Source organism: Dipodomys ordii, unplaced genomic scaffold (assembly GCF_000151885.1).
Source record: "Dipodomys ordii isolate 6190 unplaced genomic scaffold, Dord_2.0 Scaffold296, whole genome shotgun sequence".
In the NCBI taxonomy this organism is placed as follows: Eukaryota; Metazoa; Chordata; class Mammalia; order Rodentia; family Heteromyidae; genus Dipodomys; species Dipodomys ordii.
The window spans coordinates 450,541-478,336 of NW_012267512.1; positions in this window are offsets into that span (position 1 = coordinate 450,541).

The following is a 27,796-nucleotide window of genomic DNA, read 5'->3' on the forward strand; positions in this document are numbered from 1 at the left end:
CATGGCAAAGGACATACCTAGCAAGATCAATAGAAAGCCCATGGATTGGGAGATCTTCACAAGGCTGTTGAATTGTGTCAAAGAGTTTTTCTGCTTCAATTGCAATGATCATGTGACTTTTGTATATAAAACCCCTTTTGCATCATGGTGTATAATACTTTTAATAAGTTGTTAAATTTTATTGGAAGTATTTTATTGAAGATTTTTGTGTTTTATCTTTTGTGTTTTATCTTCATCAGAGAGATTGGTGTATAATTCTCTTTTTAGCTGTTTTATTTTCTAGTTTGGGAATGAATGCAATACTGACTTGGTAGAATGAATTTGGTAGCATTATCTCTCCTTTTACTTAATGGGATAGTTTGAGGAAGATTGCCTAACACCACTACTCAATTCTTGTTTAAATGATTGTAGAATTCTGCAGTGAATCTATCAGGTCCTGGGATTTTCTTCATTGGGAAACTGTGTTTTACCACTTCAATCTTGTTATTTGTTATAACTCTATTGAAGTAGTTTGTAATCTCTTGGTTTTATGTTGGTAGGCCAGTTGCATCTAGAAGTTGGTCTATTTCTTTCAAGCTTTCCTGTTTACTTCAAAACATGTTCTCATGATCCTCTGGATTTCATTTGTATTAGCTGTCATATCCCATTTAGTTAAGTAAGGTCTTTTAATTCCCTTTAGTCAGATTGGCTAAGGCTTTATTAATCTTATTAATCTTTATTAATCTTATTTCTCTTTTCAAAGAATCAACTTTTTGTTTCATTGATTGTTTGCATAGTTTTTCATGGTATCAATTTAATTAATTTCTGCCTTAATCTTTATTGTTTCTTCCCATCTGCTAATTTGGGGATTAACTCGTTTTTGTTTTTCTAGAAACTTGAAGTGCATCATTGAGATATTGAAATCTCCTCGGTTTTTGACGTGGACATTCTAGCCATAAACTTTCTTTTTATCTCAAAGGTTCTGGTAGATTGTGTTTTCATTTTCATTATAGTCAAGTAACTTTTTCTGTTTTTCCCCCTTGTTTATTCTGTGATCCACTGGTTGGCCAATGATGTGTCATTCACTCTTCCAAGTGTTTGAGTATTTTTTGTAGTTTCTTTTACTTTTGAGAGCTACTTTTATTCCTTTTTGGGCTGATAGGATGCAGGAAGTTATTTCAGTTTCTTACACTTTCTAAGACTTGCTTTGTATCTTAAAATATTATCTGTTTTTGATAAACTATGGCGATTGAGAAGAATGTGTATTGTGTAGTTGCTAGATAAAATACTCTATAGATGTCTGTTAATTCCATTTGTGCTCTAACATCATTTTAATTCTGGGTTTCTTTGTTGATGTTTTGTCTACATGGCCAATCTAATGGGGAGAGTGGAGTATTAAAGTTTCTTTTATCATTGTGTTGGGGTCTATCTGTGTTTTAAAGTCCAGTAGTGTTTAATGAAGTTGGATGCTTCAACATTTGGCACATATAGTTAACAATTATTATGTCTTTTTGATGGATTGTTCTCCTGATTGATAGGAAGTGACCTCTTTGTTTCTTTGGACTAATTTTGGTTTGGAATCTACTTTATCAGATATGAATATAGCTACTCTTGCCTGTTCTGTGTATGTCCAATTTGCTTGGAAGATGTTTTTCCAACCTTTTGTTATAAGCTAATGTTTGTTTTAATCAGATATTCAGATGTGTTCCTCTGAGACAGCAGATGTCTTTTTAAGTCTTTAAGTCTACTGATTGGAGAATTGAGAGCATTACCATTGAGTACTAATGTTGAAAGATTTGTAGTAATTCTTGCCATTTGTTGTTTTGGTGTTTGAGTTTTTACTATTTTTCACTTTTTTATTTACTCATCTAATGCGATTTATTTTCTCCTGTATTTTTGTCATTTAGTCCAGTGCTCAACAACTATTAAATAGATAAATAAAATAAAAATGACAAAACATAGTACACTAAATATTACTCCGACATGAGTAAAAATAAAATACTGTCATTTGAAGAAAAATAAAGATCATCATATTCAATGAGAGAAGCCAAATACTACATGTTTTTCCTCATTTGTTTGACTCTGGACCCCAAAGGTACATACATTCATAGACATATAAAAGTGCCCATTTATATACAGACATATAAAGAACATGATTATAACTATGGTAAAAACTCGAGAGGACAAGGGGAGGGATAGAGGGGAGGAGGGGAAGAGAATGAGAATCACAGTATGATGTGTCCATGTATGATTATGGCATAAAACAGCGTATTGAAAGCTACTGTGCAATTGGGAGAGATGAGGGCACAGGGAAAGATAAAACAATAGGAATTCATCTGATTAAAATATATGAATGCATGTGTAAAAACACCATGGTGAAACCTGTAGAATAATTCGTATGTACTAGAAAAAAATGAATGACAGGAAAGTAAACCAGGCTCTGTTGGGAGCAGGTATCAGCTGGAGAAGGAAGAGAAATGGAGAGGGTGAGCGAGGCTGAATATGGTTGACAGACTTTGCATGCATATATGAAAGTAGAATAATAAAACCTGTTGAAACGGAGGAAGTGGTATAATGGAGACTGATTGTAGGGGTGAGTTCGATGAGTTACATTTTATGCACGCATGGAAATATCTCAATAAACTCTCTTTTGCACCGAATGTATGCTAATAAAAATCTTAATAAAATATATTTGTTGAATAAATGATTTTTCTTTGATATGAAACCAACAGAGATATACAGAGATATAACTTGGTATTTTGATGTTATTTTAAACCTGTACAAACACATCTTATCTTACCAAACTTTGCTTCTGCTGAAGCATTTAGCAATTACCAGCTTATCATGGTCAAAAGACAAAAGGAGCTTAACATGGTTGTAACATGCATGATGTAGATATATGTGTTCTTATGCATGTGTCCATGTGACATGTACACATGTATATGGACACATGCAATGTGTGTGCATGTGTGTAAACCTGTGTACATGTATATGCATGTGCATGCTTTTGATGTTTTCACTTAGTCTCCTCCTGGGCTTTTTCCTTATGTATTTCTAGTATAGGAAGCTGCCATTTACTTCTTTGCTTGGAATTATTTCCCCCATATGAAATGTTTCTCTAAGACTTTATAAAGTAGATCTTTGGCAGCCACCTTTTCCTAACCCTTTGAACTTGGTGTAGGGGGAATTCTGAATCCCCATAGCAATAGATTTTTACAGTATGGAATCTTAAGTCTCTTAAGCCCCTCAGTTTTTGCACAACCATTCACTTTATGGGTTTGGATGAAAAGCAGTAGTTTTGTTTATGGGAAACAATAAACAAAAGGATGCTGTAGCTATTTTAATTATGTTTCAGATTATTTTTCCCTAGAGAATGGAGTGGAGGTAGAAAACTAACTGAGTTAAGGGTTAAAAACAATTTTGCAGACTCTTATGTGTGACTCTGGAGGAGGACACAAGGAGGATTAGCCATGTCTTCTGAATGATTTGTAAAAATGACACTGTGGGCCTCCACTTAGTACTTGTTTTTATATGCACAGTCTATGGATTTGAATAGTACTCAAAGGAATGGTAGAGTCAGAGACTTAACACTCAGAGAACAGAAGAGAAAATGCTAAACAACCACCAGGATGGAGGCCAGCTTTCTCTGTGTAACTACTTCATCACAGCCCTTTGTTTTTTCTTGGACTCACGTCTGTTTAAATGATCAGGGATGTGTGAACTGCCCTTTTCCAGAAGAGATGTTTCAGAACTGAGCTTGGATTTTAGGGGCCATGAGAGCAATGTGACAATATAGCTTTCTTCACTAGCCAACAACCTGATAACAAGCTGTCACCAGATGATTGACAGTCTTGAGACTCCCTCAAGCCCAGATCAAAGCAAGAAGTAGTGCCCTGACTTACTGAACCCATCATTAGGTGAAGGCCTGCTAAAGGTAGCTTAAGGTATCATGGCTTTTCTCTACTGCTTCACCTTACGTTGCCAGTGAAACAGACAAGGATGGAAAGAGATGAGGCAGCATCATTCTTGTATTGTGCTTCATGCATTTATGAAAGTCTGTGTTCATTTTCTTCCCCTTCCATATGGAGGTAGACCAATTGCAGCTACATCTAGCTGCAAAGAGGAATCAGTTTCACCAGTTTTCTTGACTTTGGAATTCACAGGCAGGCAGGCAACATCAGAAAGACTACCAAATCTTAGCCCTCAGGGCTATTTCCCACTACTCAGGAACAAATGGCAATGACTTGTGTTAGCAAAGGGAGATGGATGAAATCTCAAACTGTACTTACAGATTTATAATAATTCTCTGAAAATTCTTGTACTTGAAGAAAAATTATGGTTTCCTTTGTTATGACCTTCTTGATAGAATTGTAGAAGGTCTTGGCTGGAAGAAACCTTTGGAATCCAACAATTCCTTTATTTAAAAATGAGGGGGCTGGGAAGGTGGCTCAGTGGTAGAGTGCTAGTCTTGCATGCATGAGGCCCTGGGTTCGATTCCTCAGCACTACATAAGCAGAAAAAGCTAGAAGTGGCTCTGTGGCTCAGTGGTAGAGCACTAGCCTTGAACTGAAGAGCTGAGGGACAGCGCCCAGGCCCAGAGTTCAGGTCCCACAACCGGGGTGGGGGGGTGCGGGGAGAAGGGGACAGAAGAAGAAGAAACTAAGCTTAGAATGGTTAAATTCAAGGTCATTGAGCTAATTAGTGGGCCACTAGAGAAAATGAAGACTTAACTTCTCTTTTTAAGCTAGATGACTTCATTTCATGAGTGCATATTTTAACTGCTTTTGTTTGGGGACCCCAGAACTTCTTTAATAGAAAAGGAATTCTTTGAAATGTGAAGCAAATTCCCTGCTAAGAAACTTAAAAAAAATAAGAGCAACAAGTTAGGACATCTGTCTGTCATTGGGAATTTGGGAGGCAAATATTTTCACAAAATCTAAGTATTCAAACAACATAAGTAGCAAATATGGTCTCCACTCCAGCTGAGCCATTAAAACTTGGACAGAGAAGCCAAGGAAAATGGAAATAGAAAATGGATAGGAAATCCAAGGCTCCAGAGATCTTATGTGGATTATTTGAAAAATGAAGTTGAAGCAGACTCAGGTCTTTAGAAAAGACATGGAGACATTTCACTAACATCTTCTGGACATTGGCTTCCAGGAAAGCATATAATTCTGTAAGTTTCTCCTTTGGAATGTTGGTTGGTGGTGGAAGAATTTGCAGAGCAGATCATATGCATAGAAGATGGGACAATCCCAAAGAAGCAGAAGTTTGCTTCTTCTCTGAAATGCTGAAGTGGACTCAGAATTGTCAAAGGGCACAAGCTGAACCTGGGTACGCTAACATTGTTTTGAACCAGGACTTGAGTAAGCAAGTCTTGATCAGGGAGAGGTCATGGACGGGAAAATGCCAGTATGGGAGAACAAACAGTATGAGCCAGGCTATTGATGTGACATCATACAAAGATGGGGGGTGCGGGTCTGTAACAGTGGAACCTGGGGCTATGGGTCTTCCTGGTGTGGAGTCATCAGAAGTGATTGGGGAAGAGTCATATTAGGGCAGGTAAATTTGGATCTTGGCTCTGGGTCTTCAAGCACTTCTCAGGTAAGAATTAGAGTAAGGGAATACCTTCCATTTCAAGAATCCTTATTCTTTGCTCCTCAAAATGTGCTATAGCTCAGAATGCCAGGAGGAGTTCTGAGTATCTCCAAGCTTGATGGGAATTAGAGCATTTGGAATAACCATTGTCATGTGACTCTCTTTTATCTTTCAGAGGCTTCTGATCCTCTGGGCATTGAAATAGACTTGAGTTTCCTTTTCTATTTAGGAAAAAGCTACATCATCTTTGTAGAAAGAGAGGCAGATTTATTCAACAACCCTTCTGGTATGTTGTTGCCCAACTAATGGAGGGTCATTTCATGTCCCTTAGAGTGAATAGTAGATTTAGTCCTCAAGTTGATGACCTATATGACTTACTTAAGGAAGCTAAAACCAGCTTCCTCAGACCGGTGCACCTGTTACTGGAATGCCAGCTGTTGCCCAGAGCAACAGCTTTCTTTTACAATGTAAAATGCTGCTGGGGAATACATCGCACATTCAATCCCTATCACTCCAGTGTGAATTAATTCAACTTCAGTGTGAATTAATTCATTAATCTGGGGACTCAAGGTAGCAGGACAACTTCCAGTGAGCATTCAGAAAACCAAAGACCAAGAGGCTACAAACAAGGGGTAACACTTGAGAGGAGAAAGATGCTTAAGACAACTTTACTGACTTCCCATCATGCCAAAGGCAGTTCTGTGAGGCAGTGTCAATACTCTAGCTGTATAAAACACAGAAGGACATGAATAACCTCAGAATCAAAGTCTTATGTGCCACTGGTGGTCATATTTAAATTAAGCAAGCTCATTGTGTATTCACACAGTAGCCTACAGTTTCCAGGGTGTTTCCATAACTGATGGTTCACATGCCCCACCCAAGGGCTTTGGGGGTGGAAGACAGAGGGTCATGACAAAAGCAGATTTTATGAATATAACACTTGGGGGCTCAGGGAAGTTAGCTGGCTTTCCTGATGTCATTCATAATGCCACAGATCCCTGGCCACCTCAATGAGTTCAAGGAGACTGAAGGATGAAGCTAGGAGTGGTAGAGTGAGATTGGAGGATCCAGACGTTCTGTGAGATGGTATTTAAAGCAGACTTATTTTTGCCTGTATATGTATTGAATAGATACTCACTATGTTCTCAAAGTGGCCCTCAAACCACAGACGTTTAAGACTTTCAGACTTTTCAGTGTGTATTTGAAGAGATATGGAAGAAATTTACCAGGCACTATTTTGAGGAGAGAGTAGACTTCAGAATTGAAGTGGGGAGTCCAGGCTGGGAATTACAACACCTCCTCTCCCACTTTTGCTCGAAGTGTCTTTGCCCTGACACCAAGGGTCGGTAGTGGACAGCAACCTTCCATCTTTATCATACTCTGTGGGGATACAATGTGTTATCTGTGTTTTATTTCCTCTGGGTAATCTCCAGGTACTCACTTGTCTGCCAGGTCAAGAAAATCAGAATTAAATATAAATCTTTTGAAAGGTAATTCTTTGCAAAATGAAGCAAAGTATATCTTAAAGCTATTCTGTGAATTGTTACTCAACGGAATTCTGCTCTTCCATCAGAAAGAAGGATATTGTACCATTTTTAAGGAAATGGAAAGGCTTGGAAAAAATGATATGAAGTGAAGTAAGCCAGACCCAAAGAGACATAGGTTGCATGGTTTCCCTCATTTGTAGTAACTAGAATATGCCTGTAAGCATACTGGATGGTAAAAGACAGAAAACACACCGGAACATGATAAATTATATGGTACTCTAGACATCCACACAGTGTGACCAAAGGAAGAAATTCTTAAGAGAGATTCGCAAACGCTCAATAGCTATTTTCAAATGATCATATAAAATAATATTTATTGAAATGAACTCCAAGAAATGGAAACATGAGATTTTTTTTCTTTGTTGCTGTGAGTGTGTGTGTGTGTGTGTGTGTGTGTGAGTCGTGAGGCTTGAACTCAGGTCCCGGGCACTGTCCCTGAGATTTTTTTTTTTACTCAAGGCTAGCGCTCTTCCACTTTGGGTCATAGTCTCACTTCCTATTTTTGTTTTCTTTACCTTTCGCTTGTTTGTAAGTTTTTCTGTCTTTGGGAAGGCAAGAGAAGGACAAAGAAATGGTGAGCCAAAGCTGAACAAATGCCACAGTGATACTCACGAGCAACAACGTTGAAAATGAACTAAACAACTTGTGCTGAGGATTGAGGAAACAACTAGGAGAGATAGAGGGAAAGGGTGACATTGTTTAAAGAGAAATGTACTCATGATGTGACTTATGTAATGGTAACCCCTCAGTCCATCACCTTTACAATAACAATAAAATATGTATTTTTTTAAAAAGAAAATACATTTAGAGATTATATGTACTTTATAAATGAATATTTTCTTTTTTTACAAATGAATAATTTCTATCTTTGTATATCAAGTGATTTTAAATTATGTACATTTGCAAAATATAACAGAGAAGTATATTCTTATAATATATAATCCCTGGAAAATAAAGAACCAAACAACAACTCCAAGAAAAGAAAATAAACTGTTACTATACAGGTTAGATGTGACTGTAACTTAGAAATATCTGTATACACATAGTGTAATATTGTGTTATTTTATCTTGGGTCCACTATAGATAAATCAAGGGTGCCTGGTCAGGTGTTGGCCAGACAGGATTAAAGGATAGACACAGTATTAACAAGCCCTCATTATTTAATGATCATTGACTTACCAATTATTACATTAAGGAAAGTATCTGTAGACCATGGATTTTTATGGATATAACTTGCATCTTATTCATTATCTTTCATCAGTGACATTAAAGGTACTCAAGATGCATAGACTAGAGTTTAGATGTTCCTTGTCCTTGAATGATAGGACCTAAAAACCCACTTAACCATGGACCTGCTCCATTTAGAAGTACTTTTTAGCTGAGTCTGTTAGTTTTATGTATAGCCGGTGGTTTAAGAGATAAGATATTGTAGATTGAAATGTTGCTGAGTCTGCAGTGAGCAAATCTTTTACAGGAAACAAGAAGCTCTGTTTACTACTCCATGGTTAATGTTGACTGAGTTACAGGTCTCTTCCCTGTGTTTGTACAGTAGTTTAGCAGTCATAGTACCTTGTATCTGCTACTATCAAATCAAAAGGGGTCAACAATAAAATGCACATCCCAGGACTGTAAGGCAGTAATACGATTTGTTCATAGACCAGCATTAATCTGTAGGTCTATGAGGTGCTAACCCAAGGACTTAATGGAATCACAACCACACAGGAAGTGAAATAAGAATAAAGAATTAGCATGGAGGGTGGGAGAGAACAAAGGAGGGCCAATGGGAAATGGTAAATTCTGTTTAGACTGAGTAGGAAGGGATTTCCCAGGCCCCAGCCCAGGCCACAGCCCAGACCCCATAGAGCTTGTGTCGGAGTGGGCAGACTCAACCTTCTTACCGCCCAGCTCCTTTTGTGGAAAAGGCTGTTATCAGCACATAAACAATTCCTACTAATTTAGAACACTTCATGTTCATTGAAATCAAACACAATTACGTTATTATTTTAACTACCCAGTGGAGTCTGTGGTGGAACTTTTTAACCAAGGAAAAGAATATGATAACTTTCAGAGAGTTCAAAGAACAGTCAGGCCATTTTTATCAGCACAATTGTTTTTGGAGGTCACTGTTGTCTGAAAGTATTAAGGGTGGGCAAGTCCTCAGGGAACATCTGTCCACCCTCCTCGGTGTACAGGTGGGGACACAGTGACCCAACACTGAAGGGACTTGCCTTGGTTACTGAGTTATTTTCAGTAGGGTCAAGGTTAGGACAAAGCCTACAAGGATTTTGGGTTTTAATACCCATTATTTCCATCATATTTGCCAGCAAAATGGCAAATTCAATTAGCCTCAGAGTTAATTTTAATATCGATTATTCCATGAGTATTGAATTGTTTTAAAATTATGATCTATTCATATGACATACAATTTACCCATTTAAAGAGGATAGATCAATGATCTTTTATACAATCACAAAGTCATGTATTACCCTAGAATGAAACTCTATAGCTTTTTTCTCTTCTTTTTCTAATTTACCAGTCTGGACATTTTATAGGATGAAATCACACCATGTGTAAAGAGGTCCTTTGTGACAGGCTTCTTCTATGTAGAGTCTGTTTTCAAGCTTTATGTTTATTGTACAAGGCATCATTTGTTTTTGGTGCTGATGAATGTATCCACTATAAGTATTATTCAATTTACCTATTGCAGTTGATAGACACTGAGTTCTTACAACTTCTTGGCTATTATAAATACTACTGCCATTCACATTTGTGTATTAATTTTTTGTGTGGACATGTTTTCATTTTCTTAGATATATAATTAGAAGTAGAATGATCAGATCATATGGTTAACCTATGTCTAGTGGGCTCAGGATCTATCACTCTAATGTCTCAAACACTGGTAGCATTTGACAACCTGTTCAGCAGTGTATTGAAACTCTGATTTCTATGTGCTCTCACTAACATTAGTTATTGCCTTCCTCCTCCTCTTCCTCCTCCTCCTCCTCCTCCTCCTTCTCTTCTTCTTCTTCTTCTTCTTCTTCTTCTTCTTCTTCTTCTTCTTCTTCTTGCAGGTGTTATATATCTTTTTATGTGTGATGACATCTTTGCATTTGCTTTGTGGCCATGTATTTACCTTTTATAGAGAAATGTTAATTCAGATTCTTCCTCCTTTCAGTTGTGCTGGTTTTCAGTTGTAATAGTGTCCTGTGTATTCTAGATTAAGCCTCTTATGAGATATGTGAGTTGCAAAACATTTTCTCTAGTTTTACAGGATATATTTTCTTTTTTTTCAGTTTGGTGGTGCTGCAGAATCAAACTAAAGGCCTTGTGTTTGTGAGCCAAGCACTGTACCTCTTAGAGCACAGCTCCAGTTTGTTTCACAGAAAGGATATCACACATTTGCTTGTGACAGCTCCTATGGAAATGCTTCTACCTCCCCCAACTAAGTAGCTTGGGTTACAGATGTGTGCCACCACGCTTGGCCCTCTTTGTTTTGACTAGGCATATTTATTTTTTTAATTTACTTTTATTGTCAAGGATGTTCAGAGAAATTACAGTTGTGTAAGTAAGGTAACGAGTACATTTCTTGCTGAACATTATTACTCCCTCCCTTGTTTTTCTCCAACTTTCCCTCCTCCAAACTGAGTTATCTCTTAAAGCAGTTAAGTTTTAAGATTTGGTAAGCTTATAGGATTTTAACTATGAGTTTAATAGAAATTGCCATTGTCTGGTAAACAGAACTTAAATAGTGGTAGTACTATTTAAAGGATTTTACTGCTCTGATTTTTGGTCATTGACAAATGGACATTAATGTACATGTATCGATGAAAATATTTGTTACAGAATATATGGTGAATTGATCCAAACGAAGTGGTTTCAGTTAGATATGAAGAGAAAAATGTGAGTAGAAGTGATAAGTATTGGTGGAAGCAGTAAAAAAAATGTAGAGTGTGGCAGAAGGCTAGCAATGGGACTTTCTATTCCTGTGTAATCTAGGAATCACCCTGATTGTGTAACATAACATGCAGATTGCATGCAGTATCATGGTGAAAAGGAAATGATCAGTACAGATGATCACAAGATTACAGTTGGTAACCTTCTGCCATGCATTTGTTTAGAATTAACAGAGTTCCATAGGAATAATTGTAACCAAGCCATGTGTTCCTTGTTCCCTAGCTGGCTATTTAAACTGCAGATATATAATAAAGAATGTTGTGTAAGTCTATGTATTGAAGCATAAGTGAGTACACACATCACAGTTATGCCAGAAGCCAGAGTTTTAAGTTGTCATAATCACACGAATACAACGAAGTTGTTTTTCCTTATTATTTTCCTTGTCTCTCTTCCTTCACCTCCTCCAGTCCTGCCATTTCCCATCTAAACACAGGAATATACTAATCAGGGAAATATGTACTGCTGTTAGTAAAGGGGTCAAATCCATTTGGATGGAATTCCAGGCTCAACATGCTAACAATGGCAGGAAACGGGGTCCTCGGAGCTGGCCAGAGTTGGCGGGAGCACGGAGCTGTTGAGCGATGGATTGTTGAAAGAGCTGGCCCTGGGGTGTGCTGTTTTGGCTTACTTTATGTGTGGAATGCTGTGATTGTTCCAGACACAATGAGGGATCTGTCTGTCCACACAGGAGAAGTTATAATTACAGGAACAGAAGCTAAATTACTGTTCTTAATTGCAAGTGATTCCATAATGGTCCACATGCAACTCTCCTGATTTGTCCTCTGGGCTTTATAGGGACAGGCAGGACTTTTGACGTAAGAGTAAGTGTAGAAGACCTTTTACCTTACATTCACTTCAAGTAATACCCTGTTGGTGAGACCAGGTTCCTTTCTGCTTCAGGTTCGTGCCTTCCTCTACTACTTATCTCATGGATTTCAGTGACTCAAGCCAGACAGTGTGGTTTCCTCTTCTGAGAAGACAGAGTATTCAGAAGGCTGTGGGCTTTTGGTGTCCTAAAACCTTGTTTGTTATTGCTTTTCTGTGGGGATCATAACATCCTGTAGAAGATTTCTTTACGTGTAGAAGTGAGGAGCTTTTCCTAATTAGGAAAGAAGGTTAACATCTGGCCTGTCATCATGGTCTGAAAAAGACAGCCCAACATCACCATCAAATGTATATTCTTTTACAATAGACTAAGAACTTTGACCTTTGTTTTGTTATAAAGCACAATAGGAAGATTTGCCATTCTAAACTAAGCAATCTAGGCTAAACCATCACTGATCCATCCATCCATCCATCCATCCATCCATCCATCCATCCATCCATCCATCCATCCAATGAATGTTATTTGAAGGCCTACTTTATGTCAGGAGAAGGATGAAAAGGAGTATAAGAATAAGTCTGTCAGGTGCCAGTGGCTCACACCTGTAATCCTACTTGGAAGGCAGAGATTGGAAGGATTTTGGTATGAGGCCAGATGGGTCACAAAGTTCATGAGACTTACTCTCAAGTGGGCAATGTGGCACGTGGTTGTCATTCAAACTTCGATGGAGACCATTGGAAGAATCATGGCTCCTGGATAGTCTGGGCAAAAAGTCTGCAAGATTACATCTTAACAGGAAAAATTGTGCATCTCAATTTTTCATCTCGGCTATGGTGGGAAGTATAAATAGGAGATTTAAGGTCTGGGCCAAAAGTGGGATTGTATCTCAAAATAACCATAGCAATAAGGACTAGAAATGTAGGTCAAGCAGTGGAATGCTTGCCTAATAAGAGCTATTTATGCGTTCGAATCCCAATGCCACAAAAAAAGGGGGAAAAAAAAGAAAAGAAAAAGTCCAATCTATGAGGTTACAGACTCACTAGGGACCAAAACAGATGCAGGAATAAAGCAATAGGTTTATATTCATGTCAGGATTACACATAGATTCATGGTTTTCAGATAGAATAAAGAAAATATTCCCAGAAAACAGCCACAAACCTTTCATTGTCTGTCATTTGCCAGACTGAGATGCAGATCAATGTTAACTCAGTCACTGATAAGAGGTATGGTCTAACTCTTAGGCCAATAAGACCTGCCCAAGAAGATAGTACTAGGAAAGTGAAGAAGAGTCCGTGGGTCCTGGGTCTCTGGACTATATGCTGGTTCTATTCATATGTTGCTGTTGGGCAACAACTGATGATATGAATTGCTTTAGAATGGTGAATCGGAGATACCACAGCAACCATGGCAAAGCGGGGTGCAGTGAGGGAGTAGGTGGAAGGCAGGGAGACCATTATAAGAAGGCAGTTACCATTGAGAGAAGGGCACAATTCTGCCAACTGTGAGCAAGACGTGCAAGCAGTGATTCTTAAGGGATCGGGTAAACTTTGATGCTAGGGGTTCTCATGGAATTTCATGTTTACAAAGTTGCTTCACTAGTAGCAGTGTGACATTGAAGACTGGGAAGCCGGCTGTTCAAGCCTTCCTATAAACCACAGTTCTTGATTCTATAATGTGCCAGACTTTCCATAGCACCGTGAAGGAGGAAGAAGAGGAGCATTGTTTATGAAGTGCTCACGTGACGGGTGCCACTCTGAGGCCCGTTTCGTAGAGGGAGAAATTGAGATATTAGCTGTAGGTTCAGTGTCCCAGCCCTGGAACACTGCAGTGGTATGGAAAACTTGGGTTTTTGTGAGTCATTGCACCAAGTGCCTGCCAGGGGTGCTACCATATTTGGTCCACAAGTGAATTCCTCTGATTACCAGCTTTTTCTCCGCTGACATCCTTTGGTGGCCTCTGTTTGTGCAGCTGAAGGAGACACTCTTGACCTCATGTCTCACAGTTTTGGGAGATGACAGCAGACTATTCAAGGAATGATATCAAGTGGCTTTCTTGCCAATGATTCTACAAAGTGCACATTCCTTAAAGATGTGTGTTTGTGTGTGTGTTGGGATGGGGGAAGTTGGAAACAGACAATTCTGTCAGGCCAGCTGTAATGAGCAGATGTGTGTATGTTTGTGTCATCTACATCCTCCAGGACATACTTTGCTGATGAGTACCCCCTACACACACACACACACACACACACACACACACACACACACACATACAGAGCTAAAAACAAATAAGGTTTTTAGACTGCATGACTCATGCTTGAACTATCTTTGCCCTGAGACAATAACTCTCATTTTAAAGGCAAATGCTGACTGAGTTTAACATCTACAGAGGCTCCATTGCCTGGTGAAGTGAAGTGTCTTAATTTGGCTTCATAGAAATAACGCCTGCTCAGTACTTGAAGCAGAATGCACTCAGGGTGATTTTCCATCCTTTGATCCCTTTGGAGCTCATAAGAATTTGTTCTTTTGCATTGGTGAAGCTGTGGTACTAAGAAGAAACAGAGGAACACAATGGCAGGATTTTGAATCAGGGTCTCCTATTTCATTGTTTCTCTTCTTTATCACCACATGAGGGCATTGCTCTTCTTACCTGTGAAGGGGGCCAACTAGACTGAGGTTTGTATGACATTTGAAAATAACTTGGTGAAACCTGGCCCAGAATAGATGCATAGCAGCGGGTATGCTAGTATTGCCTGTGGTGAAATTCTCTGCTTAGCTGAGTTATCATTTCTCCACATCATTTTCTTTGTTGGACATAAAGGACTGAATTTCCTTAAAGCAAGAAGACATGCTGTCTTCCTTTCCCATCGCCTTTGCAGTTTTACCTCACCTCACATTAACTGAAGCAAGCCTGAAGCGAGGTAGAGAGGGAAAAGCAGAACCCAACTCCCATTTCTCTCTAGTTCTGCTCCAACTTCATACAGGCCCAGGTGATGTCACCTAAATGCCTAGAGGGCTCGGTTCATTTGCCTGAAAAGAGGAGGTGTTCAAGGAAGCAATCTTTGAGCTCTACAATCTTACTTTTACTTCAAGTGCTGAAGTCATGAAATACATCACACACCACCCACTATTCCGCTCTAAGTTTTGCAGATGTGTTTCTGCAATGGCTGATAGGAGCACATCTCTGAGCTCAGCCAAGGGGACCAGTGCACTAAATAGTGCCATTCTTACTGGTTTCCCCCTAAAGGATGAGGCAGACAGGACTTACTAAACACTCACAGACCTACACACTACCAGGAGAATTGCTTTTGCCTCTTGCTCCTGCCCATACGCACATATGTATATGTGTACATATATAGAGATTTTCATAGCCAACTGGTTTATAGGGGAGTGAATTTCTCTAAAGCATAATTTGTGTTGATTATATCAGCCTATTAAAATTAGGATCCTAGCATGGACTTGTTAAGATATTAAATATTATTCCTCTTGTATTCCCCATGCTCAGGAATGGAAGGATAGGAAGTCCAATTCAAGTTCATAAACATGTCTGAGAGACAAACTGGAGCCTGTTTATGTTTTACTCAAGGATGTGGAATGTGAGACTTCTCAAAGTAGAGGCTCACCGACTGGCTTAGTGTGCCTTGTTTGCAGAACATCAGTTTGATGAACACCCTCCCCTTAGGGTTGGAAGGACCTAGAAGCTTTCTGGGAAAATTGCATCTACTTTTCTTATATAGAAAGAATATTTATAGTCAGGTACAGTGCCTCAAGCCTACAATCCTGGCTACTTGGAAGGCAGAGATCAGAGTATTGTGTGGTTCAAGGCCAGACCCGGCAGAAGTTCTGGAGATTCCATCTCAACCCATCACTAGGCACAGAGGTACACAAGACTGTGCGTGCACCGTTCATCCCAGCGACAAAGTGGGAGGGCTGTAGCCCAGGCTGCCCCAAGCTGGCCCACCATAAAGTGAAAACCTGGTTTTTATGACAACCAATGTAGAAATGCTAGGGATGTGCTTTAAGTGGTACCATGCCTACCTTAGCAAGCATGAAGCCCTGAATTCAAACCCAACAACCACTATATGAGACAACTGTTAAGGAAAACAAATCCTCTTTAAGTGGAGTAATAGGATATCACAGGATAATTTTTTCCCTCATATGCTATAGGGAGTTAAAATTCCCTGTCTTCTTAGAAATTTACCCAATTAGTTGCTTCAGAGATTCTCATATTCAAGCTCTGTGAAGAGACATTTACAGAATGCTTACTTTTACGCTCAATGTGTGTTTGGCCAGCAGATGGCACCAAATGTTTTCATTAGAGAAACAATATTCGTGAAGGAAAGACACAGGCGGTTTCTCTCTTCTAGTAAAAATCCACCTTTCACAATATCACTGGTCCATTCACCCAACATTCAGGGAACACGTGCCTTTCATGTTTGGTAGCTCTTTGGCAATGCATGATGGCAATTTGAGGCGAGTTATTTCTTTGAAGCCTGTTGAGGAAATTATCAATGAAATAAAAGACTGGAAATAAAGCTTGAGTGTTGCAGCCTAATTAAAACCTCATTGCTCAGCCCACAAACTCTTCCATGAGCTGTTTCAGGTTGATGGAAAAGGGAGTGAGCTGTTAGGTCACTCTGTTTTCTTAGTTAAAAATAAACTTATCATATATACATCTATATGTGTGTGTATATAGATATATACATATATAAGATAATAGATATATCTAGATACATATAGATAATATATATAATATATGCTCAAAGATAGCACTGTACTACTTGAGTCACAGTGCCATTTTCAGCTTTTTCCAAGTAGTTTATTGGAGATAAGAGTTTCATAGACTTTTCTGCCTAGGCTGGCTTTGAACTGCAATGCTGAGATCTCAGCCTCCTGAGTAGCTAGGATTACAGATGTGACACACTGGTGCCTGGCTTCTTTGTGTTTGATCATTATAATGTTCTCAGTATTGCTTTCATCACCCATTTCTGTAGGTTTGTCAGTCTAATCATGAAAAGTCCTATAAGTCTTCAGGTGAATAAATCAGGATCCTGCATTTGATTTTATAAACTCCCTCATTATCTTATTTATGTAACTCTTACCCCCCCTCATCACCTTTTCAATAAAAAAATTAAAAAAAACTGAAAAAAGTATCTGTAATATATAATCACCATACATGTTCCATACACCTTAAACACTACATAGACAATACAAACATGTATATATGAAAACACATGCATTCCTATGCAGTTCCATGATTACAATTCAGACAGTATTAAGGTGATAAGGCTGACAGGACTTGGAGATAAATTGAGTGAGATAAAGAAGTAGATATGTATATGGCACACTCTCATTTGCCAGCAGTAGATATGGACTCAATTTTAACTTGAAAGGAATTGATAAGGAAAGTATTGGCAGACACTACTTACATTTCCTGCCAACGTACTGTGATACAAACCAGATATCCCTTTCTGACTGAAACAGCTGAAAGAGTAGACAAAAATATAAGAAGGAACAGATTTCAAGACATCGAGCACTAAGCAATGCAGTTCGGCTATCCTAAGAGACAGAGAAAATGAGGTGAGCCTTCTAAATGCCCCCAGCTTGATACCATGGAGGAGTTTCTAGGCTTCAATATAGGGAAGGATACACTTTTTAGATACCCTGAATTCTGAATCTGGTACCCCTGTGCAATTCACTGTAGAAGCTGGAGTTTTCAGAATGCAGAATTAGAGGAGATAGCTACATAATATTAAGACATGTGAGAGATCCATTTGAACATTCAGCTGAGTGTAAGCAACAGTCAAGCATCAGAAACTACCTGAGTCCTGAGAAGAACTATTAGAAAAGAGAGCATTATTAGCAATCACAGTATCTTGTGTCTGCATCCAGCCAGTCTAAAAAATTGCTCAATGAATAAAACATTTGGGGAGAAATTATCCTTCGAGTGAAAGCTGTTCTGGTACTGCTTAAATTTGTCTTTACCCTAAACTAAGTTTTTTGTTGTTGTTGTTGTTGTTTTGTCAGTCATGGGGCTTGAACTCTGGGCCTGGGTGCTGTCTCTGAGCTCTTCAGCTCAAGGCTAGCACTCTACCACTTAAGCCACAGTGCTAGTTCCAGTTTTCTGTTGGTTAATTGGAGATAAGAGTCTCATAGACTTTCCTGCCCAGGCTGGCTTTGAACCGTGATCCTCAGATCTCAGCCTCTTGAGTAGCTAGGATTACAGACATGGGCCACTGGCACCGGCTTAAAACTGACAATTTTAAAGCAATTTATCTTCTTTCACAAAGTTATCTCTCACACACAAGTATATATGATTTTTCTAATAAAATCTAATATCTAACAAGTTAAAATGAGCTTGAAATTATTGGGCATAAAAGATAATAAGGAAAATAATAATAATATTGAGGATAGAAATCAAGCAGCCAACCCAAAATGATAATCAAATCAAAGCTGAGAAGATGTCAAAATTACAGGACCGAAATATTATTACCACTTTACCAAATTTGTTGAAAAATCCAGGATAAAGATTTAACATGTTAAGTAAAATTATAGAACATGTTTTGAAAATGACCCAAATTGAACTGGTAGAGGAGAAAACAGAAGTGCCAAAAAGTATTGTATGGGAATAACAGCAGAGCACACATAGAAAAGATGAGTGAATTTTAATACACATCAATAGAAAGTATCCAAATGACACAGAGATAATAAAACACTAAAAAGAAAATGAAAGGCCATTGTGATCTCTGGGGCAATTTCATACAATATAAAGAAGTCCCTGAAGGCAATAAGAAGTTGCTCAGAAAAAAAATTCAATAAAGCATGGCTGAAAATTTCCAAATGTGATGAAAATGTTGTATATTATTTCAAGGAAGCACAGCAAACCCAAACAAAAGAAACACAAAATCATGTCATAACCAAATTAAACAAATTTCATAGCAAAGAGAAAAATTTGAAGCACAGAGAAAAATTACTGCATGTACAAAGGAACAAAGAAGGATGACAGAAAATTTCTTTTTGATACTACTGAGTTTGTACTTAGGACATAATACTTGTTTGGCGAATGTTCTTAAACCATGTCTCCACTTCATCATTTTGCTAATTAATTGGAGATGGACTCTCACAAACTTTTCTGCTGAGATCTTCAGATCTCAGCCTCCTAAGTTTCTAGCTTTACAAGCATGAGCCACAGATTGCCAGTGTTAGTAAATTTTCTATCGGAAATAAACAAATGAAAGAAAGCTTGTCAAAAAAGGTGAAAAAAAGATTTAGTTATAGATACAGAAAAGCTGAAAGAAAAAGACCCCAAATAGCAAAAACAATCCTTAGCAGAAAGAACAGTGCTGGAGGAATACCAATACCAAGCTTCAAACTCTACTACAAAGTCATAGTAATCAAAATACATGGAGCTGGCACAAGAACAGACCTGAGGACCAGTGGATTAGAACTGAAGATCCAGAAACGAACCCTCAGGCCTATAGGCAACCCCAATCTTTGATAAGGGAGTCAAAAAAAATAAAATGGAAGAAAGACAGCTTCTTCAATAAATGATGCTGGCAAAATTGGTTAAACACCTGTAGAAAACTAAAGTTACATTCTTATATATATATATATATATATATATATCACCTTGCACCAGAATCAACTCCAAATGGATCAAAGACCTCAAAGTACAAAGAGACACCCTGAAAACATTACAGGAAGGGATAGGAGAAACTCTAGGGCTCCTTGGCACAGGCTGAAATTTTCTTAATAAAGACCCAGAAACACAACAAATCAAAGAAAGGTTGGATAAATGGAATTGTATTAAACTGCAGAGATTCTGCATGACAAAGGACATAGCTAGCAAGATCAGTGGAAAGCCCACAGACTGGGAGAAGATCTTCACTAGCCATGCAACAGACAAGGGTCTCATATCTAAAATATATTTAGAACTCAAAAAATTTAATCCCTCAAAAACAAATCGTCAAAGAAACAACTGCCTGATTAAAAAGTGGCTGAAGACTTAAAGAGAGACTTTTCTGAAATAAAAATAAGAATGGCCAATAGACGCATGAAGAAATGTTCAACTTCTCTGGCCATAAAAGAAGTGCAAATCAAAATAACATTGAGATTCTACCTCACCTCAGTTAGAATAGCTATAATTAAGAAATCTAATGCCAACAGATGCTGGAGGGGATGTGGCCAAAAGGGAATGCTACTGCACTGTTGGTGGGAGTGTAAACTTGTTCAACCACTTTGGAAAGTAGTATGGAGGTTCCTCAAAAGACTCCACATAGAGCTCCCCTATGACCTAGCAATTCCATTTTTGGGCATTTACCCAAATGATCACAAACAAGGCCATACCAAAGCTATCAGCACAACTATGTTTATTGCAGCATTATTCACCATAGCTAAGATATGGAACCAACACAGATGCCCCTCAGTAGATGAATGGATCAAAAATGTGTTAAATACACACACACACACACACACACACACAATGGAATTCTATGCTTCCATCAGAAAGAATCACACTGCCCCATTTGTTAAGAAATGGAAAGACTCGGAAAAATTATATTAAGTGAAGTAAGCCATATCCAAAGAAATATAGGTCCCATGGTTTCCCTTATTTGCAATAATTAGTATGTGTCTAGGATATCAGATGAGCAAAAAAGTGCAAAAGTTTGTACATATGGCCATATAAGATGATGCTAAATGAAATTAACTCCAAGATATGGACACAAGAGGTTTTTCTTTGTTGTTGTTATTTTTAATGTATCATGTGATTATTTTGTTTCTTTTGTATGTTCCTCCTATGGTATATCCTTGTTGTCACTGAATTTGATTTTGGTACCTCGCATCTTGTATATACATCTATCTATCTAATTTGAGGAGGGGAAGGGGAGTAACAAAATGCTGAAACAGGACACAGGATGACCCACTGCAATAATGATACTCATGAGACACTATGCTGGAAATGAACTTTACAACTTTGGAGCTGGGGGAGGAGTGGGGAAGTTGGGGAAGGGATGGTATAGTAGGAGACAAATAAAAGAAGGGGGTAACAATGCTTGACAAGAAATGTACTCATTACCTTACTCATGTAACTGTAACCCCTCTGTATAGCACCTTTACAAGAAAATAAAATTAAAAAAAAAAAGTTGAAAGAAAAAAAGCATACATAATTACTGAAGTTCTTCAGTTAGGAGAAAAGTGTTAGCAGAGAAAAACTCAATAAATATGGGTAGTGAAGATCTCCAGAAATAGCACTTACATTGATAATAATTAATATTTTTTACTTGTTACATCTCTAAAATATAAAGAATATAATATGGGACTTATTATATATCTGAAAGTAAAATGTGTGACAAAGAGTAGAAAGGCTGGGAGAAATAAGGTGAAACTATAATGTGATAAGCTTCTTAAAATGTCTGTGAAGGGTACAGCATGACTATAAAGAAGATATATAGTAGATACTGATCTATCCAGATAGCTATATATCTACATCTCTCTTCTTTCTTTCTATATGAGTAGTAAATACATACACTAAATGCTAAAGTAACAAAGATTATCTAGTTGTGCTAAAGATGCTTTTCATGGCATTGTGGTGCTTACTGCTTCTTGGAGCTAGATGCCCCTCTTCATGTCCAGAATGAACCTTGCTCATTTTCTGTGAGTGCTGATTCTGGAGACAAGACCGAGTCTTCATAGGCAGGTCCCATGCCGTGTATGATCTGAACTAGAGGCTGGAAAAGTGCATGTTTGCCTTGAATGACAGATGTGTCCCCATACTTTGAGTGACTAAGAAAAATAACAGATGTGAACGATCAGAAACATCTCCTAGCTAACTCATGTCAGCGTTTCCTTAGCAAAGAGAAGGTATTGTGATATTTCACACTACTTCATTTTGGTAGCAGTCAAACTAGACACACACACACACACACACACACACACACACACATTCAATATTTATAGATATACTCACTTGTACCTATTGCTATATATATTGCTCTTTTCAATATAAATAAAAAATGTTATTAAATTTGGAACTGAACTGCCTCTTTTGACGAACTAAAGCCTTGATGGCATAAACAAGAATTAAACAACTAAGAAAGAATGTCCAGATGACCAGTGGTAGGAGAGCCTAGCAGAAAGAGGAAGGTCTAAGTACCCTGTGATGTGAATGAACAGTTAGTGGTATAAAAGAAGAGAAAAGATGGCTTAACTACTCGCTAAGGACATTCTATTTAGCTATTTCTGTAACTTTAAAATATATTAAGGGGTTGGGGACATGGCTCATACTTGTAATATTAGCTTCTCAGGAGGAGATCAAGAGGATTGGGATTAAAAACTAACTAGGGAAAACTGTTTATGAGAACGGATGTCAGCCTATCATCCCAGCAAAGTAGAAAGTATAAATAGGAGGATTACAGTGTAGACAGCTCCTAGCAAGAACTAAGGCCCTATTTTAAAAATGGCATGGAGCATGACTCAGGAGGAAGATTGGCTCTCTAGCATGTGTGAAGGCCTGAGTTCAAATCTCAGTACTACAAAAAAAAGAGAGAACACAGTAAGAAATTACTGGCGGCTTAGCAAAAGCATTGCAGTTAATACATTTGTATACTTTGTATATAATGCATGCCTATGACAAATAATCTGAATCCATCCTAATGTAATCGTGTGTTCGACATCATCTGACTGCATTATCTTGCTGTCGCATATTACAAAAACCGTGAAATTTGATTATTCTAATAGAACTGACTAGATACTTAGAATCCATGCATAGCGTGTCTCCTGGATTCACTTGCAGTTTATACAGTGGCAGTCGCTGACAATATTAAAAGCATTTGAATCATCAGGACATTCAGATGAAGACCCAACACTCGCAATAAGAAGACCACAATTGAACAATATTTTGTAATAGCATAACAAGTATTTATTTTCTGTGTTTTAAGCAAACTCTCTAAATGAGGTTTACAATCTGAGAAACAAAATGAAAAGATAGTTTCCATGTATTCCACCCCCAGTTTCTCCACTGTGAGTATATTATGTTGTATGATACATCTCTTAGAAATGGTAAGGTAGTGTTGCTACATCACCACTAATCCAAGTCTATGCCTTACTTAAATATCGTTAGTTTGTAACTAGATCACATTGTTCTAGCATCACATTGAGGCTACCATACTACATCATGTTTCCTTAGACTCCTCTGAGCTATGATAATTTTTTATAGACTACCCTTAGTTTTGATGATGTGAAGATTTACAGATTGGATGTTTTGCAGATAGTCAGTCCATCCACTGGACTGATGTTATGGGTTTTTGGAAGGAAGACTACAGAAGTAGAGTATTTATCATGGATGTGTGTTATTAACATGTCCAGTATTGTCTATGATGCACTTGGTCACCTGAGTAAGATGATGTAAGTAATGTAAGTTTTTTTCATGCTGTTCTAGTTAATCTAATATATATATATATATATATATAGTAATAGCATATATTATATATTGTAATATTATAAGAAGTAAATATATAGTTATATATCAATATATACAATTATATAGGGGAAAACATATATATATAACATTATATAAAAACATTACATATACATAAAGCATATATATATATACTTTTTTCTTTTGTTGGTCATGGGCATGGGTCTGTTCCTGAGCTTTTGTGCTCAAGGTTAGCACGCTATCATTCTGAGCCTCAGCTCCACTTCCAGTTTTCTGCTGGTTAATTAAGATCAGAGTCTCATCAACTTTCCTGCCTAGGCTGGTTTTGAACCAGGATCTCAGCCACCTGAGTTGGCTCCATTTATATTTTTAAATTATAATTTTATTATCTTTAGGTAGTATGACAAAGGATTTACCATTTGATATGCCAATTTGAGTAAAGTGCAACTTGGTCAATATTACCCCTATCATTTTTCTTCCCTTATCCCTTCTAACCCCATCCGTCACCTCTATTTTACTATTTACTTTTTCATTGATTTTCCAGTATTTCACTATGAGAATTTCAGGACACACTCCAAGGTCCTGATTTTCAGCCTTTTATAATATTTTATATGCATGAAATGTAGGGGTGATAGAAGGGGGTCACAATTCAATTCATAAAACTCTTCAACTTTATTTCTTGTGTATCTTCTAAAATAATTTAGAATAATTATGTATTTGCTGCTCACTTAAATACTGATATTTGTTTGCTTAATTCATAGGTTTAAATATTTCCAAAGGATAAAAATTTTGACATTTTGTAAAAATTGCTTTAAAATAAAAGGCTGTTTCTCTTTTTAAGTATACCCAGAGAAACCTAAATACCATAACAACTTTATTCAATAATCATAATCCATTGTAAAAAATGCACTCATACCTTCCATGAAAATTTTGTATCTTTCTTTTTCTTCTTTTCATTCCAACTCTTAAAATGTTATTCCAATTCTTACAATTTTATATTAATGTAGTATATCTTCATTTGAAGAAATCTCTTTTTTTGAGAAACTTACATGTCTCTTTGGCAAAACTGTAGATAGAAATCAAACTTAAAATAAGGCCCTAGGGCCAGGAGCTGATGGCTCACCCCTACACTCCTAGCAACTCAGGGGGCTGAGATCTAAAGATAGAAGTTCAAAGCAGCCAGGGCAAGAAAGTTTTTAGGACTCTTATATTTAATAAACTACCAAGAAAAATCCTAAAGTGGAACTGTGGCTCAAGTGGTAGAGTTTTAGCCTTGAGCAAAAAGCCAGAGACAATTTCCATTCCCTGAAAGCCTCAGGACAACCACCAATAAATAAACAAGTGAAGGCATGAGATTGTGTTAAAAACTTTTTTTCTGGGGGCTGGGAATGTGGCTTAGTGGTAGAGTGCTTGCCTAGCATGTAAGAAGCCCTGGATTTGATTTCTCAGTACCACATAAACAAACAAACAAAAAATAAATACAACCTTTTTTCTGGTTTGATTGCAGTTACTGTTACACAATTGATCAGGGTAACAAAACTATACACAAAATAATAAATACATTACACTTTGTTAAATAAGAAAAGAAAATTTTTACTTCAAATGCTTCTCTTACCCCTTTATTAGTTTATTCCTTCATTAGTGATTGGCTTGATGCTTGAACTAAGAAGTCTTCTTCATCATTATTGAAGAGAAATAACTGCCAAAACATTATTCATGGTAAGAAACAAATGAGGACAAAGGAATTAGTTAAATCAATACATTGAGTTGAATTTTATTCAAGTTATTTATGAAATATCTCTTAGTAATTTGCCATCAAAATATTTAAAATGCTTTCTCTGTTAAAATTCTATTAATTGCTTCTTAAAATTTATGGAAGTATTGAATGTTACTTGACACTCAGAAGTTCTACTACCTTATTCAATGAGATTTTTTAAAATTTTATTTTATTCTAAAGATGTTGTACATAGAGGTTACAGTTACATCGGTAAGGTAATGAGTACATTTCTTGTTGAGCATTGTTACCCTCTCCTTTGTTTTTCTACTACCATCCTTTTCCTTCACCACCTCCCCATCTCCTCCCTCACCCCAAAATTGTAAAGTTCATTTCCAACATAGTGTCTTGTGAGTCTCATTGTTGCAATGGGTCATCCTGTGTCCTTGTTTTAGCATTTTGTTATTCCTCTTCCCCTCCCCCAATTAGATAAATTTATATACAAAATGCAGGGTACCAAAATCAAATACAGTGACAACAGGGGATATACAATAGGGTAAAGAACAAACAAAAGAAATGAAAGAAAATTACATAACACATTATAAACAACACCAACAAAGCAAAACCTCTTGTATCCATATCTTGGGGATCATTTTGCTTAGCATCATCTTATATGGTCACATGTACATAGCTTTTGAGCTTTTCTGTTCATCTACTAACATTATCCTTAGATATACTAATTATTGCAAATAAGGGAAGCCATGGGACCTATATTTATTTGGGTCTGGCTTACTTCAAGAAAAGGAAGAAGAAGAAGAAGAAGAAGAAGAAGAAGAAGAAGAAGAAGAAGAAGAAGAAGAAGAAGAAGAAGAAGAAGAAGAAGAAGAAGAAGAAGAAGAGGAAGAAGAGGGAGAAGAAGAAGAGGAGGAAGAAGAGGAAGAAGAAGAAGGATGAGGAGAAGAGGAGGAAGAAGAGGAAGAAGAAGAAGGATGAGAAGAAGAAGAAGAAGAAGAAGAAGAAGAAGAAGAAGAAGAAGAAGAAGAAGAAGAAGAAGAAGAAGAAGGAGAAGGAGAAGGAGAAGAGGAAGAAGAGAAGGAAGAAGAGGGAGAAGAAGAAGAGGAGGAAGAAGAGGAAGAAGAAGAAGGATGAGGAGAAGAGGAGGAAGAAGAGGAAGAAGAAGAAGGATGAGGAGAAGAAGGAGAAGGAGAAGGAGAAAAAGAAGCAGCAAAGAAGAAGAAGAAGGCGGCTTTGTAGCTCTCCTAAGACTTAGCTCTTCATTGCATCTGTTTGTCACTTAAAACACCTGATTGAGAATGAGCCGATGTTTCAGTTTTATTTCCCTCCAAAGAAGGTTGTAAGATAAAGTCTTGGATTCAAAAAGTTTATCTGAGAGGTGATCCTATAGAGTACAACTGAGACAATGAGAAAAGTGAGACAGAAAAGGAAGCAAAACAAATCAAAAGTTGGGTTAGCTGGAGAGTTCTTCCTGCAGGTCATGAGCCTAATCTCACGTCTTGGGTATTCTGTTCCACTTCCTGATTGGGTATCCTACCTCACTTCCTGGTTATCTTCCCCACTTCCAGGTTGTCCTGTTTTACTTGTGATTGGGTATCCCATCCCACTTCCTGGTTATCCGGTCCTACTTCCTAAGTATCCTGTTGGGTGTATCTCAGTACTGCGCACCCAAGGACAGGGAAGTGAGGGTTGTATGCGTGGATTCCCATCTTTCATTACTTGCTCTGGCACTTTCATTTTTTTCTCTGCAGGAAGAGCTGGAGAGAGCAAGAGTGAGTTCTTCCTTGAAAACAGAAAGATTTGTGTTCCTCAGACTACAAGTATAATGAGCAATGAGATGACTCTATAAAAGACAAAGCAATCGATTGTTCATATCTATAGCAGCTGGGAAAATAAACCACTTGCTAATTTTATTTTTGGTAAAAATTTTTATCCTATAATATATTGTGAAATATATTTTCATTAAAACCTTGAAGCTGCAGATAAATCTCATTTAATTTACAAAAATAGTCTTCCTCTATAGAGGAAGCAAATGCCCTATGTCAAGCCTCCAGCAAAATGAGACATTTTTCCTGACAAAAATAGTCTAACTTCATTTATAATTCAAATAAACATGTTAGTACAAGAGTTAGTGACATCAAAGATTTTTAAAATTTAATTTGCATTTAATATTAAGTAAATATTAAATATTCCTAAAACTATTGCAAAATAAATTTCAGATGGTATATTCTAAAGAGATTTAATTGATATAGATATGGTGAAAGTAATTTATTCAGTGTTTAATATGATATAAAACCAAGAAATAAATCATGATGCTGTTTTCATTAATTTATAAAAATAGCTCTGGTTAGTTCATTGTCAGTTGTATTTGAAGTACTATATATGGTAAAATACATTGTTTAGTAAATATGTACATATATGATTGCAATCTGCTTTGGTGGAGAACTTAGAACTAAGTATAAATATCATAAATAATGCCATAATTTCTAAACCTCAGCATAAAACTGTCCTCATATTTAAGGAAGGAGAAAGTCATTTTATTCTAAATCTTAGCAGTGTGAATACAAACAGGTGATTTTTTATTTATTTATTCACAGGAGCAGAAAGCATTAAGCATAAAATTAGATGAAGACCCATTTCTATTAAACTGTATCTTTAATACTATTCTTTCCTTCCTTCTTTCTTTCTTTCTTCCTTCCTTCCTTCCTTCCTTCCTTCCTTCCTTCCTTCCTT